Source organism: Cheilinus undulatus, linkage group 8, assembly GCF_018320785.1.
Source record: "Cheilinus undulatus linkage group 8, ASM1832078v1, whole genome shotgun sequence".
In the NCBI taxonomy this organism is placed as follows: Eukaryota; Metazoa; Chordata; class Actinopteri; order Labriformes; family Labridae; genus Cheilinus; species Cheilinus undulatus.
The window spans coordinates 38,725,612-38,746,611 of NC_054872.1; the positions used below are offsets into that span (position 1 = coordinate 38,725,612).

Here is a 21,000-nt window from a genome sequence, read left to right on the forward strand (position 1 = left end):
AAATAGTGAATAGAAATTGCTTACATAAAGTTAAAAATAGAGGTTCCCTTCTTGGCACACAGGCAAAAAGTCTTACACACGAGGCAAAACTAAGAACTAGACAATGAAACAAACTTAATATAAATTTGAATATTAGAGAAAATGCAGTGAAGTTGGATATCATAAAATTATAGTCTTGGATTTAAACAGACAAATGGAAATGGAAATGAAACATAAATATACAGTAAGGGGTAAACAACATCTTCTGAATGAAATCTCAAGAGAAAATGATATCCAGTCAAATTGCAAGATGGCAAAAATTACAAAAAAAACATTTTATAGTGCAATATGTGTACAGTTCTCTAAAAAAATTCAATAGATATTTTACAACAAAGCAGAAATCATGTGTATGTTAAAAACAAGCAGAGCAGTGTAAACTAAAGTGAAAATTTAAACCAGTCATTATGTTCAACACAGTTAGACAAAATCAAATCTGGTTAATCTTTTTCAATGCATATAAACCATGACTGACATCACATTTCTTGAAGTCATACTAACACATCTTGATAATGTGGAGATTGATTTCAATCTTGCAAAGCAGATAGATTTGCAAGTCCGCCACCTGGCAATTCAATTTTGCAAAACTCCATTGGAAATGATTTTGCCAGGTCTAGGAAGGGATCCAACCAATCAGCGTCATTTGAGGAGAATGAGGCAGCAGCTACAGGCAGACTCTAGTTGTACTGCCGATAGCTGGGGTAGCTTGTTTCTAGTGCAGTCTTATCAGAACTAGGCCACATTTCTTTATTAAAACAAGAACAAAGAGCCACGCTGCAAGCTGTTCTTGGAGGATAACATTTCTGCATTTTCCTGTCCAGTCTCAGCATGAGTTTTATCCTCCGACAAACTCCACTGTTCATAAACTACTGCAGCACTTGTCTGCAGATGCACATGCATACTGCCTAATTTTGCCCTGTTGCTCTGATTTGCCTGCAATGAATGTGACTGACAGTCCTGCTGGACAGTGTTCAGTGCGCTCTCCACAGTCTCATATGAAGCTTTAGCCTGCAAGTTAAACAGCATAGATACTAAGTGTTGCAGGAAGTGCGTTGTCTTCCTTTGGATAGCAACTTCAGAAAGAGGTATGGCATGCTTAGTATGTGCACCAAAGTTAAGTACAGTGTTTTAAAAAAGGTACTGAGCTGTAGAGTTTTTCATGTTTTCACCATTCAACAAACAACCCGTTAGCTGCATGCTATCGAGGCTATACTATGCATGCTAACATACCCTGAGATTAACTCACTCAGGCAGACTTTCTTTGGTAGAAATTATGTGATGCTAAGACCAAACTGGCACTCCCATCATTTATGCCAAATATAGGATGTTTTATTTACAAAGGCTTGAAAACAGAAAGTAATGAGCACAGTCGGTGAATACCTGACATCTCATTAGGCTCCTCACTGTGACAGAAGTTTGTTGTACAAAGGAAGATAGGGACTCTGATTTGACACTAAACCTTTGATGCTGTGATTGGCGATAGTAGCTCAGTAGACTGAGCTTGCTTTGTGTGGTCCAGATGAAGAAGATCTCCTATTTAAGATTAAAAGCTTCAGTTGCTACATCAACATAAAAGTCAAGTCATTTAAGAGGCAAATATCAGAGGCGGGAAAAAAATCCCTACTACACTGATTAGAGCACACAGCTGCCTCTGGATTACATCAGCTACATCAGCTAGTGTGTGTTATCTATATGTGTATACTGTTGCTCTGTGTGTGACGGTGCCTTTATGAATCTCATTTGAAGATCTTCATTTCTTCTCCTAGTCTAAATGAGAAGCACTGAAGAGTGTTTTTTCCATCATGGTGGCCTTATGAAACAGCCTCCTTCCATTCTCATATAACCAGATAATATGTAAATAAGGCAGCTGAAGCTCATTATTACAGTAAAAGAGTTTATGGGCAAATTAGGGATTGGAAACTGAACAGCAAGAAGCTATAATTTAATAGACTGTAAACCAATGTGCTCCAGGGTTAATGTGTAGATTACTTGGAATAATGCAATAGTGTGGAATCTGACCTGGTTAAATGAGAAAAGTGTTGAAAATCTTCATGTTCATCCCCAAGAAAAACCTCACATACAATAGATGGCAAGATTGATATGATGCAAGCACTCAGCAACCTGGCACTTCAAAGTCTCTCATCAGGAGTTAGACCAAGTATGCAAATGGCAACCAGAACTCTGGGCGACGAAACGCAAATGCAGAGCAGGAAACTCTGTTACACATTGTTGCACTCAAGCATGTACTGCTGCAGCTGCTAATATATTTCTGTTTTCATGTCTGCAGAAGTGTGAAGATTTGAATCATAAATGTCAAAGATTAGATCTACACAGTTGGTAAGCAGCTGTAGGCAACTGTATTTAAAACAGACATAGTAAAATCTGATGGAAATTTCCCAAACTTTAAATGGATCTCATAATGTTTATTCCAGTATCTATAATGAACAATACTTGAAAAAAAAAAACTAGACAAAATGTAATCTAAAAGTGTGGTTGCTGATTTGAAAGCTATTTTTCAACCATTTTGTCTCGTCTATACTTGTTGTCTTAAAAAGCTGGTAAAATATCAACCTTGGGTGCACATAGTTTTTGGTTGTGACAAGGTAAACAACAATAACTAAGACTTTTTTGGCATAAACTCTTTCTCCCAATTTTTGGGAACCAAAAAATGAAAAAAAAAAAAATCATTTTGTGACAAAAAGTCTCCAAAATATTCACATATTTTCATAGCAGCAAGCAACAGCAAGCAGTTCCTGTCTGCAGTGACACAGAGGGCCACATCACAGCCTCGTTATCTATTCAGGTTATCTCCATCATGATCTGCACAGTTATAGCTGTGCAGTTTGACAAAGAATGCCACGGAACAGCCTACCATTGGTTGTCAGCCCATCACAAAGCATCCTGGGAAACAATACAATGGTTAGCTTTCAAAGCTAGCAGCAGAAATGATCAAAAATGTATTTAAAAAATGGATACAAATGTTAAATATTGAATTTACTGGAGTGGATTTAATCTTTAAATACCCCAGAAAGTCACTCAAGTTCCAGGCACACTAGAAAAGCTACCATAAGGATTTTGAGGACATGGATAGCGTCATTAGAATGGCACAATTTCTAGCTTCAAGAGGAGAAAAAGTAAGAGGCAACGATTTATGGTTCAAATGTTTATAAAATTTTAATAAATTGTGTCACTTCTTGCCATTTACAACCATTGGTCAAAGAAGGTTAGAAATTAAGCTAAGAGGGCTTTCTTGTTAGTTGTAAAAGTTAGAAAATCAACATACACTGTTCTAAAACATCTGAAAGATACTTCAGAGTTAGTTGTACAGTAAATAAATGCATTTCATGCTTATATATGAGTGCCTATACTTTAAGCCATACCTGTTTAAGTTAACGCTACAGTTGGGACCCCACAATCTATAAATTCTATTTACACTACTGAATATAAGAAAATACATCCAAGTGAATGTATTGTTTGGTAATGACTTCCCCTTAAAAACACAAAGTTTTGTTCAACAGTCAGTGTAAACACATAGCTGAGAAAAACAAACCCAGAGGGTTTCCCTTCTTTTAAAGGAAGTCATTACTGAGTTAGTGTACACTTCCTTCAGTTTGCTTATGCTTTTTTTTCCTGCCATCCTCTTCCTCTCCAACCATTTTCCAAACCACCACAGAAAGAGACGGCCCTCTCACTAAGAAAGCTGTGACTCAGGGCATGAAACAGGGCGTCACCATGAGAATAACTGAAGGAGAAACAACAGATTCTCTGAACCGAACTGAAGGAAATATTTTCTTTGAACTGAAAAGTCAAACAGATTAGAACGGGAATAGCTTTGAGATGTCAGGATCACTTCAAGTCAATTTTGGATTGTGCTGCTTTTCCATCTCACAGACACTTATGGTAAAACAGAATAAGAGGACTAAAGAAGCTAATGGATTGATGAGGTGTGTCAAAAAAGGCAATTTTTTTTTTGGTCTAAAAATCTGCTCTGAAAGTCACATACTAAGCATACTGCTAAAATTGGTGCAATTTGTGTGCCTGTGGTTGTTTTTTTTTTTAGCAATGCATCCATTACAGACAAATGTACCACACTTTGACAGAATGACTTAAATGTACACACTGAAATCATTCTATTTGAAAAGGCTGAACTTCTAAGTGAATGGGGGATTTTCCCTCTGTATATAGGATGCCTGCTTCAACAACTGACTTGTGATCAAGCTCAATGGCTCAAGCCATCACACGTTCTACAGCGACACAATGCACTCAGCCACCTAGCTCTTAGATCTCCATAGAAAAGCATTCAAAACTCTGATTTTCCTGTAGTTTTAGTAAAATGTAGACAATTATAGTTTAGAAAAATGGTCGAATGATGTGCATGGGATAAAGGCAATACTGATACAAGGTATCTTGAGAGGCTAGAGAATGAATTACAGGTTGCCCAAGTGACCTAAGGGGTTGGAGCTTAGCAATAGGCTACCAAAGAGCTAAAACAGCCACCAAACAGGAGACTGATGCGCTGTCTCCATTGATCCAAACGACTCTGAACAAACATCAAACTCACTTACTGTCATTGCATCTGTCTGAGTCGGTTTACATTAAGAACTCCTCTAAAGGATTTAAACTTTGAGGATCCAATACTGAAATTATTTATTGGGGCTTACCAAAACTGTTCAAACAGGGGAATAATTTCTAAACTCTACAAGATCCTTATGAAAAAGAAATTACATACAACAGAATATGTCAAAGAAATGGGAGAGGGAAGGTAATATTTTAATAACAGGTGAAAGCTTGTCAAATATTTGGAATTTTGTATGGAAATGTTCAAACTCCCATATGTGGAGTGAATTTGATTGGAAGTGTTGTATTCGTTTTTTTGTGACTCCAAAGCAGAAAGCACATTTTGGAGGAGGGGACACCAAATGTTGGAGGCAGTGCGGGTCTCAGGAGGCTAACCACTGGCACATTTTCTGGGATTGCCCAGGGATAAAATCATTTTGGTTAGAGTTTCATAAAGCATTATAATCCATTATTGAAACAGACATACCTCTACATTTTTCTACCCTATTTTTAGGAAATGTTGATTTCCAGATCAGGAGTAGTGATAAGTATCTTTTCGGCATATTGACTTCTGCCTGTAAAAAAGCTATTACTAGACGGTGGTTGCTTCCTGAACCCCCCACAATACAAGAGTGGATTAATATTGTAAATGATATTTATGCTATGGACAGAATTACTTTTTGTTTACATCTACAAAAAGATATTTTTGTTAAACTATGGACCAACTGGGTCAAATATGTCAAACCCACTCAGAGGGACTTTGTGGAGGTGATTTAAGGTATCTGTGGGGCTATGTAATCTTGACAAACTACAACTTTGTTGTTTTTTTTTTTTTTTTTACTTCCCACCTCTTGAGACTATTTATGGTGTATTTTTGGTTGATCTTATGTACACACTTTACCTCTCCCAAGTTGCACTTAGTTCAAAAAAAAAAAAAAAAAAAAAAAAAAAAAAAAACTCCTCTAATTCATTCATACTCCATCACATCCATCATAACAAGCTATACTGTACATTGAGTATTACTAACTGAACTCACAACATTGCCATGAAAAAGTCTTCTCATTTTTATAATCTTTATCTCACAGCTGACCTTACACCACAGCCTCAAAGCTTCATGGATTTTATGAAAGGGTCAGCCAGGATGCCAAAGACCACGTGAGACAAGGATCAATGACTTGGTCTGTCTGAATGATGGCTGCCATATGTTTCAGCCGTAAACCTGTGCTATTTATAGAACAGAGTATGCTGTTTGAAGCCTTCTACTCTTTGAAATCTACTGCAAAGCTGCATCACATTATCAGATATTCTTCTCATTAGCTTCTTTTCTGGCTTGTCAGGGTTGCTGTTCCGAGGTTCAGCTTTCACACGTATTGTCGTCCTTTGAAAAGCTCATCTACTGTGGTTTGCTGGCTGGCAGTTCAGCTCATATTTACAGTAAGAGGGCAGAGCTAGCCTGAAGCAAGACACATGTAGTCTGAATAACCATCTGCCGAGGTTGTTAGCCTTGACCTGGTGCGTACTGTGAGCACTGTCAGATGTATGTTCTTGTAAAAGATGATAGACTTGGTATGACTTTGGAAGAAGAGAGGATCCAGTGTTTTCAGGTGTAACTTGAAGATAGAGATGCTTGTGGGAAAGGAGATCTTTCATTAGGATTGTCGAACCTTATCTCTATTGGATGACAAATAGTGATGGTGAAGCAGAGAGGAGTTGGGGTGAAGTCAGATATCTAATCCACTCTAGTTATCCAGACCCCAGAGGTAGCTCTCTGTGGCTGCAGGCAAAAGAGCAGAGCGTGGAAAATTCCCATTGAAAACAGCGGCAAAGCTAAGATGATTGATTGACTCTGAGGATAGACGGAGCAGATCAATCCATCATGGGGAACTCCTTCAGCTCCTATGGTCTAAGACCCTATTTATTTCTGTAGCCCTTTACTATAAATGAAAGGAGGCCCGAGGGATCCTCTGAAGATGGGGTTATAGGTGGGCTCTATTGTGTATTTATAAAGACGGATAAGCACACACACACACTGACGGCTCAGGGTCTTTTCAATTTGCATTCTAATGCATGCTAAGTCCCCCATTATTCATTTAGTATCATATTCAATGGCTACAAGAGCAAAAAACACAGCAAACACAATCCTTATTTGTAGACTGCAGAATGCACCAATAAAGATGTAACCAATAAAAATTACTGCGATTTTTTTCAAGAATAAGATGCTGAATAAAATCATCTTTATCTAAACACTGTTCAACTGCATTCTTCCTTATGTACAGGGAGGATACAGGACATTGCTCTGCCCTAAAATACCCAGATAGGCAGGGGCCAAAGACCCTAAGGGACCCTCAATTCAAAGATTAGTTTTGCCTACCTACCTACTTACCTACCTCTGTTTATACTCTTTATAACTTGTAAAGCAGTCTGTGCCTTGGATTGGACTGGATGCCAAAAAATTTACCTAACTATCTGACTGAATCACGTCACTGTTCTCAGGTGTTATTGTTATTTCATTTTATCATAGTTTCAACATCTGTTAACACCTATGGTCTGTAAATGGTGTTTTAGTGTACGTTTTTGCTATCTTAGGCAGCCTTTTTGTCTATTTCTATGTATGGAAAGTAGAAGTAAAACCAGGATTAAGTCCCATATATTTGTACAGCTGGCAAATAAAGCTACCTTGGATTCATAAGTAAAATATTCACTAAGATAAGCTCTGAAAGATTAGCTAACTCTGTGGACATATGTTGCAGAGGAACTGTTAACCTACAAGGAAGGTGCACATTAACAGAGAACACACTTCACTGTGACAGTAGATGGAGGGTTTGTGGATTCACAAGGGCAAATTTTGCCTCTTTGAACCGGTCGATATCATAGACTGTATAAAAAATAAATAGTGCAACACCTGTAGCCTTAAAGGTGCAGAGTGTAATATTTAGCCTAGTAGCATTTAGCTGAACAAACTTGGTAAAATAAAGCAAAACATTTTTAAGACAATCTATCTAAATAAGTGTTTAGTCATTTAAATTCAAAAATAGCTATTTAAAAAAAAAAAAACACTCAGAATGAACCTTTAATTCATACATAGGGAGGGTCCCCTCCATGGATGCGGCCATCTTGGATTTTTACTTGTTTCCATGGTAACAGAGAGAAAAAAACAGGGTAAACAAAGTTATTGTATTGTATTCACATTACAGATACACATTAAATTCAACTGGTTGCCACAGTTTCCAGCAGAGAAATGCAATCTAGAACCCACTTCTAGATGTTGATATTCAGTTTTACACTCTGCACCTTTAAGAGACGCTCAAAGATTGACTTCTCTTAGGGGGATGCATAGCCTGAGTGTAGGTAAAAACAAAACCTCCTCCACTTTAAAGAGATATTTTGGTATTATGGGGTTGTATAGTAGTGGCTTCAGCCTCCAGTGATTTCAGAAAGCATTGTCTTTTTTAATATCACATGCTTGGTGAAGCTAGGCTATACAGCACAGAGAACAGGGGAGTTTTATGTAGAAATGCTATATCGAAATTTTTGATTTTTTGATTTTTAATATTTTAGAAGATGAATGTCTTCAAAACTATTTGATATAGTGCATCATTGAGCCAGCATTGTTTGGCCCATTCTTCCCTAAAACTTGCCAAATTATGCATTAATAAATTATGCAAATAATACATAATTCTTCTGATTGAAGGGTCAACACTCTCTGAAACAATGGCTGCTGAAGGTGTAGCCATACACCTAGATGTAGCCATCAGCACCTTTATCAGAACTGGTCCACATTTCTTTTTTAAATAAAGAGAAGAACGAAAATAAAAGCTTTGACATGATGGAAAAGGTGTGTTCGCTCTTCTGCCAACCTGCTTCGGCATGGGATTGCAATCATTACAGCTGGGGTTAAGTTGTACTGTAAGCTGGTGTAGCAATTAGCTGGGACGTAGCTGTAGAAAGGCAGGAGTTTAATCAGACTTCAACCACATTTTTCATTATAACAAGAAAAAAAGCCACATGGGAAGCTTCTCGTGGCATAGATGAGGGTTTTTGCACATCTCCAGATAGGTTTCAGCATTAATTTTAGTCAACAAAAAGCTTTGCTTTCATAAACTATAGCAGTCCAAGCCTTTATAGCCCAGCTGTGCAAGTTTACTACCTCATTTTGTCTTATTGCTGTGATTGCCCCCTCATGAATATGGCAAACAGAATATTTGTCCAATCACCTTCCAAGAATTTTTCAAACTTGCTGCCCTTGTTTAACACTTTGTATGGGAGCTTTCCCACAGCCAGGCCTATCACTTAACAAACCTCTACCAACTGAGCTAAACCAGCACCCAATATTTGATTGTTTTTATCTGCAAGTTAATTGTGTACCTTTTTGCTAAAGTGATATAACTTCAGTTTCCATTCATCAGTAAATCCATGCAGCAGAGAATCTGCCCCTAAATGCTTCATATGTCAGTACACATCATATGGGTGTTTTGGCTTCATCCTTGTACAACAGGAGGAGGTTAGGATGTGTCCATCTTTATATGCAGACTGAGGTCAACATGGACTAAATGAGGTACTTTACAGAGAACAATAGGTCTCTGCTACTGACTGAATGTCTAACTTAATTAAGGCAGAAACTCGCGGCTGACTCCTTTTTTAAAATGTAATTCCTCTCATATTGAAACATTTTCACAGACATGATCTATTAAACCAAAGAATCGTGATCTGATACATTAGAATAAAAAGGAGAGTTCAGAAAAGGCAGAAAGGAAAGAAGGCAGATAATACCCAATAAAAAGACATTATCTCACCCCTGTTGAACATGAGTTGGACTCATTCATTTCACTTAATTACATTCTTAGTGCTTAAAGCGTGCATGGGTACACTGACATGCACCTTCATTTAAGCATCAGAATAAGAACACAGAAATTAAGCGGACACATTAGTGAGTGAGAAATGTGCACCTGAATGAGCCGCGCGTGTGTTTGTGTGTAAGTGACGGCGTGCGGAGAACAAGGAAAGCCATTAGTGAGACATTGGCGTGTGGATGTTCATTTATCACGGCTGTCGCAGGCCAGTCAGTGTCGGTCAGGAGGGCTACATTAGACGACCAGAGTCCGCATGATCAATCACTCTCTGCAGCCACTTTATGTGTTGTGATATTGCTGGCCCTGCTCTGTCTTTTTTCCTGAGTGTAAACACAAATGCACTCACTGCTGATGTATACGTCTCAAGATGAAGCGCTCCTTTATATCCAATCCCTCGGGGGAGCGATCAGAGGCAACATTTCTACTCTAATTTAATTTAAGCGGCATATGCTGTGCAACGGGCATGCAAAATATATGCTAATATTCCTGAAATGCAATCCTATGTTCATTGTAAATTACATTGACTAAGCACATTAAAAGTGCAATATAGCTAACCAGATAAGAATAATTAGATTTTGGAGATGGAGTGTTTTAATACACCCATGGGGAAACAGGAGTCAAATCAGAGTGATAGATCTCTCAGTTTAGCTGAAGCTATGAAATATTAAAGCTGTGGTCAGTAAGTCACCCTGTTAACGTTATCAGAGTGAATGTAACTGATGCAGACGCAGAGAATTCACATTAATTACACTGTCCTGTTACCACTGGTTGCCAGTATCCAATTATCAATCGCCAGGGCAATGAGCATCTTGTTATCGCTAATGCTACCTGGCACCACAGAGATGGGGTTAGAGAGGTGATGTGTCTGTGTGATGTTAACGATATCTCGCTGTTTGCTATTCCAGACACAGGGTGAGATGTGCAGATAAAGCGCACTAAGAAGATGACTCCAGAGGTGAGCAGACTTTTGATGGGGAGAGCCCCCGGAGCCACGCTGGGGGGAGAAGAAAGTGAGTACGGAGGGAGTGGGATTAAGGAGGGTTAGCAAGCAGAGCGTGATAAAAAGAAAAGCTAGGGAGGAACTATGAGAGGGAAATGTCATGTCCATCACTCACGATGGACTTCTCTGAAAAGGTCTGTTCTACAGCTCTGTGAGTAGCAGATGTCAGAGGAAATCTCAGAAAATCAATAAAAGGCCTGCAGGGAGGATGAACTGCATCAGCTATTACATATTTAAACACTGACTTCTTATTATCATAATTATCAACTTTAATCTATTATTCAAACCATGCTATTTCACCTATCCTTGACAAAGAATAAGTTTATAACTCACCTCCATCCTTCTCTGAATCTGACTAAAGCACGAGGTTTGCTCTGAGATTTTAAGTGATTTCAAGCTGATTCTATAAAAGCCATGGGGGAACCTCAGATCTCACAGTACTGATGAAACATTTGTGATGCACAACAAACGCGCACAATTTATGTGTTCACACAGTACAGTCCGCTGGCCCAACCTGAGCGCTCAGACTGTACCAGTTTAATAAGGACAGACAAATATCAATAAAGTTTAATGTGAAAACTCCAACAGATGGAGGTTGAAGTCACATCACTGTTTCAGTTGTCTCATATTCTGCCACCATTTCTGTCCTGTAAGCAGAAATGAAACCTCTCTAACTGCTGAGGCAGTTTGTATGCATAGTAACTAGGAATATTCCAGGGCAACTAATTTCAGAGTTAAAGCTACAATGTGTTTTTTTTTTTTTTTTGCATTGAAATGTCTATAATAAATAAATACTAGAATAACAATTCCTATGTTATATATACAGTACTGTGCAGAACTTTAAGGCATGTTTGGGCCAAAAGTCGAGGCTGAATTATGGCATGTAATGATGAGTAATTCCTCCCGATGGCACCATTAGGCAGGAAGGAAGGTTGACACAACCCAGGTCATGCCCTGGATGTCCTTGCATATCAGCAGCAGCATGGGAAAATAATGTTGAAAAAGACAAAGTCCATGTGTTTAACAACAAAAAATGGGCAAAAAAAAGGGGTTATAGTGGCAAAAATGAGGCAACAGAATAAACAATTGACAAGAAGTGGTAAAAAGAGGTCAAAAATTGCTAAAAAGTAGTAGAATTGAGAAAAGGTAGTGAAATGGGATTAAAAGTAGCAAACAAGTGCAGAAAGGGTGGTGAAATTTGGTAAAACGTAGTCAAAAGTGGCAAAAATGAGTAACAAGAGACAGAAATGGCTCAAAATTGAAGAAAAGTGGCAAAAATGGGTGGAAAAAATGGTTTAAAAGCTACACAAATAACTAATTTCAACATCAGAACACAATAATAGTTTCACACACTGTTAGCCAGCATGTAAGCACTAGTGCTACTAATCAAACACATATGCATTGATAACATGAATAAATCAAAACTGGAGAGGGCTCATTCTCTGGGTTTGTCAGGGGTCCAACCGAGTCTGTGTGTAGCCCTGGATATCAGTATTTTTATCTGTATCAGCTAGAATTAATTTGTTAAAATCAGCAAAAATCCAATTTTGTGCATCTCTAATTATGTATTATATTATAACTGTAACTGCAAATGGTTGTACTGTCCAGTATTATCACATATTACCAAATCATGCAGCACTGATAGATAAGAGGTCAGAGATAAATCCCATGAAATGAGACATAAAGAGTAAGTCATGAGGTGTTATAGGATCAGAGCAGAGACTTCTTATAAAGATGACTAGGAGTAGAAAGCTTTAAAGTTTGTTTCCACAGAGTTTAAGAAATATATTCCTGTAAGCATGAGTCCATGTATCATTTGCCAGAGTGAGTGAAAATAGATAATATCCTGAGATAAAATGGGTAGACTGGTTGCTAATTTAGAATTTGGAACACACAATTGTGCATATGTAACAGCTAACTGTTGGCAGACAAGCATCTAAGCATGAAGGCATACAAATTTAGATGTGCAAGATTTCTAAGTTGGTACATTTTGATTTATCATTTCCCTTTAAAGTTAAAAGTTTTTGTTGGCACTCCTGATAACTGCCCTGCCAGAGCAGTTTGGTGATTTGTAGCAAAAAAAGTATTCTGTCATTTAAAAATGTCAATTTCTTGCAGTAAAAGTTATTTTATGGCCCATAAACTGGAAGTGCTTTTACATTTCGTTTTGAATTATTTTCTGGGCGTTTTGCCTTGTTGATAGAAAAGTTACAGATAGACAAAACTCTGGGAAAAAGACTGGAGGAAGACATGCACCAAATACTGTCAGGACTGGGAGTCACTCCTGCAACCAGAGGACAGGGGTATCTTTATATGAGGCTCCTGTTCTTCCAGCTGAACCAAATCAGCATCATACTAACATCTTACACTTTTGCAAGCACTTTTGCATAAATATTTAGCAGAGTATCAAGTTTAAATCCTTGGTAAACAGCGGCAGGCTTATCCTTAAATTTTACTGGTGAGATTCCAAGTAAAAGCAGCTCAGTTTATTCCAGCTTTGACATTTGTTGAAACACATTTTCAGCTACTTGTGTTTGCAGGAATTCCAACTAAACCCCCAGTATTTCAAATAGCAGAGCTCAAACAGCTTGGAAACAGTCCAAAGATAAGCCAGCAGAAACCGACAGTGCCACTGTCAATGGGGACTTGCACTAAGACCTTCTTCTGCAGCTGCAAATATAAGATCCTTACCTCCAGATCCGATCCTATCCTCGCTACAAGATGTGAGTGGGGGAATCTAATCCTACTGATTATCAATGTAAAGACCATTCTACCAGTTACTGCACAGAACAAGGGAGCATACATGGGCCTCATTAGGTACGTTCAATTGAATCCTCGCTTTCTCTCAAGACTGCACAATTTGTTCTCTTTACACAGGACAAATTGTGCCTGCATTGAAATCCACATCTTTCAATCAGCCTCTGAGAACGTCTAGTTTTGGGTAATGCTGCAGAATAAGAAGCATGCAAGTCTGAATAAAGCCTGGAAACGCAGATGACAGCCACAGAGACAGAGCTGTTTGGAGAGGCCTGTTTAACAAGACACACTGTTTAAATCATAAGGCTAAGGAAAGCTGACCCTGCTGCAAGGAATATGCATAGCTATGTTGTGTGTGACAGATTGATGAAGCACCGCTGTCCAGAGAAGAGCAGAGGAAGATTAAGAAGGGGGGTGGGACAGCTCAGGAAACTGCTCCGCTCTCAGTGAAGTGGAAAAAATGCCCCAGCTTAATACTCATACTGTATGATGTATCACTGAAGAATTATGTATCTAAAAATGAACGTTCCCATCCATTACATGATGATGAACTTAACTGGAATGCAGATCTGAAATTACAGGAACATATTTTTTTCTTAGTCTAAGAATCCATTCATCATCCTTGGCCTCCCAGTAATAACTTCTGATCAACTGAGAGATTTAATATGCAGCATTTTAAACATTCATATAGGAGATACCAAATATACTATATGGACAATAGTATTTGGCCACACAAGAGTGGAAATGGTTTGTTCTGAAGAGCTCAGCGACTTCCAGCGTGGTACTATGACGGATGCCACCTTTGCAATAGGATGGTCCGTGAAATTTTATTCCTGCTGGATATTTAACAGTCAGCTATGAGTGAAAGTGGAACAACAGCAACTCAGCCATAAAGTAAAAGACCATGTCAAATCAGAGAGCAGGCTCAAAGTTGCCATGCTAAGGCACATGGTGCATTAAAGCCACCAACTCTCTGCTAATTCCATGGCCGTGCAGCTGCATGCAAGCCTCACATCACCAAGTCAAATGCCAACTGTCGGATGAAGTGGTATAAAGCACACCACCTCTGGACTGTAAAGCAGTGGAAATGTGTTCTGTGGAGTGACGGATCACACGTCTCTGTTTGGTAGTCAGATGGGTGAGTCTGGATTTGGCAAGGGAGAACGTTAACTGTCTGACACTTCACAGTGGGCCAACTGTGAAGTTTGGTGGAGAAGGGATAATAATATAGGGCTGTTCTTCAGGGTTTGGGTTTAGAGAGACACGGTTTGATGAAGTCCAGTGCCCTAAACTAAACCCCATCAAGAACCTTTGGGATGAGCTTGATCGGAGTCGGGGGCCAGACCGTCTCATCCAACGTCAGTGCTTCACCTCATTAATGCTCTACAGAATGAATGGGTACAAATTCCCACAGAAGCACTTCAAAATCTTGAAGAAAGTCTCCAAGAAGAGTGGAGGGTGTAATAGCTGCAAGGGGGGGGGCATATTAAGGTACATGTATTTGAATATGATGTCATTACAGTCCATGTTGGTGTAATGGTCAGGCGTGAGAATACTCTTGTCCACAGTGTATGTCGAATAGCCAAAGACAGACCTTGTTTTGATGTGAGAGAAAGGTGGTAGAAAGTCTGTTCCTCAAAGTTGTAGCTAGCCCTTTGTCATTGACAATACACATCCAATTATTTCTGGACTTACAATATTTCCTTTGGCTGAAGATCAAATTCCATCCCTAACCTTGAAACAAAAATAGAGAAAACAGTTTTACCACAGAACACTTTTCTGTAGTTTTCAATCATGTGATATGATCATTTAATTTAAAATTCTTCTTATTAAAATATATCTTCCTATACTGCCTGAAGTCTCAGCAAAGGCATACTTCCACTATCAGCAATGGCACTGTTGATTTTTATTTCAAAAAGAACATTTTATCCAAAGGGTCAACTCCACGCGACTGAAAACATTCCTTTTTGCTGAATTCATCCGTCTGACTACCTTGCTGCCATGACTACCAGAATTCAAATCCAACCCTGCACTCCTTACCCCCCACTCAGTTAATGACCACATGGAAAAATTAGAGAAAAAACAGTCCTGGTTGTACCCCATCCCTCCCCCACAAACCCTCCCTTCCCCATCCCTTTCCCGTCTCACCATTTTCACCATTATGGTAATCACACAGTCAAACAAACTGCCCTGCAAAATGACTTGAATCCAAGGGAGCTCTGTGCCTTCCAGTGAGAGAGCACCAGCCTGGCAGGACTAAAGAAGGGAGACAGAATTGATAGATCAAGGCACATTAGAGCCAGAGTCTAAATAAATTTGTTTCATTATGAGGCCAGCAGAAAGGGAGGCGACTCAGCCAGAGGCTTCAGATAAAAACATGAGCAACGGGGAAAAATCTTTACTTAAGACCATTTCAGTGTTTAGTGTCTGCATGCTGCACCCAGAGGCTGATAAACAGTGGTCAGAGGGAGATGCTATTGAATTCTGAAATACTGTTTTGATTATTTCTTTGATGCTTCAAGCCTTAAGATGAGCTGATTCCTTTATTTTTCAGCTTTTTGGACAAAACCTCAAATTTCAATCCTAGTGGCTCTGTGATGGTTGCTCCCATTGATTAGAAAAAGGAGAGTCATAACCATTATATAATTATTTCTTAAGTCTAAAACCAATGCCATGGTGTATATTTCCAGCAAATTCATCAGCAGCATACAAAAGAAACTACATTTCTTACTTTCTACCGTACAAATGGATTGTATGTGATAGATCTGACTGCTAAAGAAATCAGATGGACTTTGTGAAACTTCCTATAACTGAGTCTTTAATTTAACGCTTGAAAATATTAAGGATGCATGTGGTTGGTCCATTTAATGATAACATACTGTCACCATTGCTTGAGGGCATGAACATTGCTAGACAGCTTAATGAATTGTAATTAATTCTAAATATGACGGCCCACAATGAGGCAGGGTGGTAACCGTAGACCTGCTGCAGCTCTGGTTGATAGGCCCTGTATGTAAACATTCATGGCATCTTGTATGACTCAATACATTTTTCATATTGTCAACCACTTAATCAGGGCTTGGTTTTGATGGCAGCAGGCTGAACAAGTTGACCCAGACGTCTCTCACCTGCACTATTTTCTACCTCCTCTTAGGGGATCCCAATGCCAGGCCAGAAGGGATACATAATCCCTCCAGTAAGCTCTTGGTCTACCCCAGGGCTCCTCTCAGTTGGACATGCCTGGAAGAACTCCAAAAGGAGGACACCAAGAGGCATCTGATCAGATGCTCAAACCATCTGGCTCTTTTCACTGCAAAGGAGCAGCAACTCTACCCCAAGATCCTTAGGGACGTCCAAGCCCCTCATCATGTCTTGAAGGCTGAGCATTGTCACTTTTTTACAAGAAACTAATTTCAGCTGCCATTCTTTTGGTCAGTGAAAGAGGGGGGGATCATTTATTCATTTTTGGTACTGATCCATGTTGAAACTCCTTATCAGTCTAAGTCCTTATTGATCCAGCAGAGAACTTGGATGATGCTTAGCAGCATTTTTTTCAAGAAAAAGGAGATGGAGTTGTACGAAAGCTTTGTTGGGTTAGACTGGTATATCTGCTGGAGTCATGTGTATGCTTGCAGAACACTAATCTCCAAACTTCACGTTTGGTCTTGAAGACAACAAAGCTCATCACGACATCAACAAGGCATGCTTCCATCCATCTTAAGTGAATTATATTAAAATTCTTAAATTTTTTGAGTGTTTTCTTACCTTTGGACTGGTCTGAATTCAGATTTTCACTTAGTCGACAGAGAACTAGTCCCTGGGAACATCCCTAGTTCTAAATATGGACATTAAGTCTCTTGGGAAAGTTTATAGCACTTTTAATCCACTGTTTAATCCATGCCATTAGAAAAAATGAGGCTCCTCTAAGTGCAAAAGGGGACATATTTCTTCCCAGGAAGGTGAAGTCAAAGGGACATGTGAAAAGAGTTCTGGATGTGATATGTCTATTTTTCAAGGGCCTTAAAAAAAACTGATCATAGCTCTTAAAGAGCCAATCATCAGACATTCTACCACATTAATCTACTCTCGTACAAAATCAAAAATGCACACTGTCCAGACATGATTAGTGAGGCTCCAGACTCCAAACTGGACAGACGTCGATCTAATTGCAGCAATCTAATTTGCCTCTCTGGGAGAGCATGGCATGTAGATGCAGCAGCCCTGTCTGATATGACAGCCTCTCAGATGAGATTACACACCGCACACAGTGTTATCGAACCCCTCGCTTCCTCCTCTCTCCCAAAAGCCTCTCTTGCATTGATCAGCAGGCACACAGCTCAGTAGGAGAAGGGGATGAGGGGGTGGGGGGTGGGGAGATCATACATCTGATGCCCCATCAAACCTCAAACCCTGATTGGCGATGACAGCTAAAGCTACAGGCTCTGATTAGCTGCTGATACAGACACTCAGCCAGCACGCAGCAGCTCCAGCTCACCCTACTGTAAGGTCATCTGACTAAAACACAGAGAGTATGCATATAAAACAGTCCAAAATATCACCAGTGATAAATAAACCTTCTTTTGCGGGAAGAGTCTGCAGGGTGAAAGATGCATTCAGTTGTAACCTTGATAGAAATCCACTTTGCAAGCTGATTTCTTCCACAGATAAAACCAGGCGCTGCTTCCAATGCTGTCCGCCAGGCTTTATCTCATCTGAATGGAGCTTTCTAGCTCACTAGTTAGACCCAGAAAAATGTGCAGCCCAGCCAATTTACGAGAGCTATAATAACCTGTTGACAAAGAGCTCCCGTCAACTGGAGAAATTAAAGCAGCCATCTTAAAAAGAGCTGCCGCTTCGCATCATTTGTGCAGCCCTGCAGGCTTTCAGAGGTAGATGTAGGAGTCCGGACGCTACATAAGCTACAAATGTGTGAGCTTGTGTGTGCAGGGACAGTTAATGCTCATATGCAGCTTTGGACATCTAGTTTGTTTCTTTTAAGCTGGTCTGGACAGAACATCTCGGTGAGGCTTCTAATAGGGAAAGAAAAATGTAGCTGCTGGCATTTCCTGTTGAATTAAACTGGGTTTTAAATAAAAAGACAAGAGTTTTTTTTTATATATAAATCTATGTAAGCCCATTTACAAAGCATATGTCCACATGGAACAAATGGAATCTGCAATGTATCAAATAGTCACACAAAAATGAAACAGTTATTAATTATATAAAAAGTATTCACCAAGTTGGATGTTTTACCCTTTTATTGATTTTATAAATCAATCATGGTCAATGTCATTTGGTATTTTTGACCAAAAAATACAAAAAATCCTCTTTAATGTCAAAGCGAAAGCAGATTTTTACAAAGTAGAAAGTATTTAGTAGATGCACTTTTGGCTGGACTTGAATAGTGCTTTTCAAGTCCAGACACAAATTCTCTCTTGGACTGAGGTCTAGGCTTTGATCCGCCCTCCAGAACTTTCAACTTTTTGCTGAAAAAATAACTATTTTCCCAAATTGTAGTTCTCTTGCAAACTATAGTAGATTGTCCTCCGGGATTTTCCAATATTTCGCCATATTCAAAATACCCTCTGCCTTTACAAGCCTTCCAGGGCTGACTGCCAAGAAGCATCCCCACAACATGATGCTGCCACCACTGTGCTTCACAGTTGGGGATGGTGTGTTTGTGGCAATGTGAAATGTTTGGTGTCTTGTCTGATGGTCATAAAGCATCATTTGGGTCTCATCACACCAGAGAGCTTTTCTTCCACTTGACCATGAAGTCTTTGCATGACTAATATTTGAATTTTTTTGTGGCTCATTATAAATGTCTGTTATATTGTCCAGATGGCACATAGCCTAATGTGTGACTAACTTTGAACGTATTGACTCTACCATCATTGCATATCCCAGTTTACAGCCCATACTTTGTAACTCTTCAGCCAACTAATAGGTGAAACTGCTGCTGTTTAAGCTCTTTGTTATGCTTTCAATATGACAGTGAACTCTATAGTACTACACTGTACAGTATTAGGCAAAGCTGTTTGAATGACATTTATACAAAAAAGGCTCTTGAACTTACATTTCACCATGATGTTGTGTCTTTGATCCAAAAATTCAACATAATGAGGACTTTTTCCCTCAAAGGAAATGCTGTGTCTCTGTCATCTAAATAAAAAAGCTACAGTAGCTACACATACACACTGACACAATTTTAGGTTTACCTTTTTGCATACACACAGCTACAGTACTGATATAGGCAGGTTTGGGCCAAAAACTGAGGCTGATGTAAGGCAAAGACATGGCAAGAAAGGGTACCATCCAGGGGGGGAAAGAAGACTGACACAAGCCCAGTCTTGCTCTGGATGTCCTTGTGTATTACCAAAGGCACGGGAAAAAAAATATGTTGAAAAAATAACTAATGCACACCTATAGGACACAGTAAGCACAGCCTAGGGCAGGGGCTCTGAACTATTCAGACTCTGACCCCCAAAATAATTGTGCCAGCAACCAGGGACCCCCAGTGTCCCTTAAGGTGGATAAAGCTGGTTGAACACAGCCATGCACATTCAAGAATAGTAATGTGCAGACTTATTTTTTTAAAGATTTTTTAACATTAGCTTGATTTCAGCAGAAATCTCACCAAAAGTTTTTATCGTACATTTGACTAATTTCATGCTGATATATTTTACAGAAATGGGTAAAATATACAATTTAAATATATTAGTTCTTTTTTGGAAGGCATCTGATGACCCCCCTCTAAATCTCTCGCCTCCCAAATTGGGGGTCCTGACCCCCACTTTGGGAACTACTGCACTGCGGACCTTATTCAAAAAATTGCTTCGACTTAACTCAGTTGTTCGTAACAAGTTAATGCAATTCTTAAGAGTAAGTCCACATTTGTCTTTCCTAGGAGCAGGTACTAGGGCTGCCGCAAGCCCCTGGTTGTGCTGTGGATGTCACAAGGGCCCAAACTGCCAGCCGTCTCTGTGCTTATTGCAGGGTGTGAAAAGGCCCATTCAAAAAAAATTCTGTCGAGCTTGACCTTGGCTGCGGAGTGACACAGATGTATTTCCACCCAGGTCATAGCACATCAGGCCCCACAGTAAATCTTTAGCGCCCTACATGCCTTAAACTTGTGCACATTAATGTATGTGCTCAAAATGGGAGAGAAACAGAAACAGTGCACACGCTTAGGGGATGTTCTTTATCTGGAGCAAATGGAAAAGAAAATACAGATTTTTTTGTAATGGCTGTCTTAAATGATAAAGTAACTAAATAAAGAATTGCTTGAATTACAGAACTGGTATGTTATAGATTACAACAAAAACATACGCAAGTACTCTGACAGATTATGATGTAATGTGTTATTGCCAACACTGTTCTATTTTGGATGAAATTGTGTGATTTAACTGATAGAAAAGACATGAAGTTTATAAAGGAAAAATCAGAAGCCCATTTAGAGACCAGTTTTCCTCACATGGAAAGGTACCGCTGCTTGCTAACCTGCAATTTCACACTTAATTAAACCCAGAATGCAAACTTTCCAAGAATATCTCCTTGAGGAATACAACTAAGAGAACATGAAACACTTGTCCACACTACTCAAAATCAATTCCTACTCCACTTTTCTACCTGCTCTTCTGTTTATTTCAGCATCACCTTCTCTGTCCCAAGGGTCCTACATGGCTGTGAGCACCACTCACAACCCCCACCGTCACCACCACCTCTGAAGTGAGGCCAAAACTGTGGAGCTCAGCGTGAAGGATCTTCAAACCCTCACGGCAGGAAACACTAACAGAAGGA

At 39.3% G+C, this 21,000-nt stretch overlaps 1 protein-coding gene across 2 annotated transcripts in view; it reads right to left on the reverse strand.

The window, feature by feature from the left end:
- LOC121513594 (mannosyl-oligosaccharide 1,2-alpha-mannosidase IA) overlaps window positions 1-21,000 on the reverse strand; it is a 359,205-nt gene that overhangs the window by 151,444 nt on the left and 186,761 nt on the right. The window lies entirely within an intron of this gene.